This window comes from Penaeus japonicus, unplaced genomic scaffold (assembly GCF_977035675.1).
Source record: "Penaeus japonicus unplaced genomic scaffold, GWHDUDI00000001_assembly GWHDUDI00000022, whole genome shotgun sequence".
In the NCBI taxonomy this organism is placed as follows: domain Eukaryota; kingdom Metazoa; phylum Arthropoda; class Malacostraca; order Decapoda; family Penaeidae; genus Penaeus; species Penaeus japonicus.
Window position 1 is genome coordinate 19,353,513 of NW_028234424.1, and position 824 is coordinate 19,354,336.

The window sequence follows — 824 nt, forward strand, 5'->3', positions numbered from 1 at the left end:
CATAGCAGGTGACAGTTGTGCCGAGAGTTTCGGGAAGAAGAGTCAGCAAGCGGTGCATCAGAACATTGAATAAGAAGGGACTTAAAACCCCGCCCTGTGGAGTACCAAGTTCGAACTCCTTGTACTCACTACATGCGCCTTTAAAAATCACACGTGAGGTCCTGTTGCTGAGATAACCCCGGATCCACTGAAGAAGATTTCCTTGGACACCAAAATCAACTAGCTGGTCAAGAATAACCTCTCTGTTGGCAATGTCAAAGGCACTCTTGAGGTCAAGAAATGCTACCACACTGGTGCGGGAGAGGCGGGCGTACAGGTCCACCAGGCAGTGGTGGGTACTCCTCTGTGGCAGGAAACCATACAGCCGCAGAGATAACTTGTCTTGGAGTCGGAACATGAGGCGGGTGAGGAATATACGCTCAAGCACTTTACAGAAACAGGAGGTCAATGAGATTGGCTTGAACTTGTTTGTACCAGGCTTGGGGATGGGCACAACAGTACTTGAAGTCCACGCAAGGGGCACATAACCCCTGATGAAGCAAAGATTGTACAACTGCAGCAAAGGATTACCAGGGACTTTGACGAGGAGGCGGAGGACTTGGTAGGTGACACCATCATCCCGGGTGCTGTTGATTACCCCCCTGGCGAGAGCACGGCGCAGTTCGTCTTCCGTGATAAGCAAGTTGTCGTCTTCATCCGCTCGTAGTAATGCAGTCATTAGGCGCAAACTGCGAGTGTTCCTGTGAGTGGAGAGAGCCTCTTGAATATGAATGGGAAGATTGCATGCCTGTGCCTGCTCAGACCAGGTCGAGAGAGAGAGATAG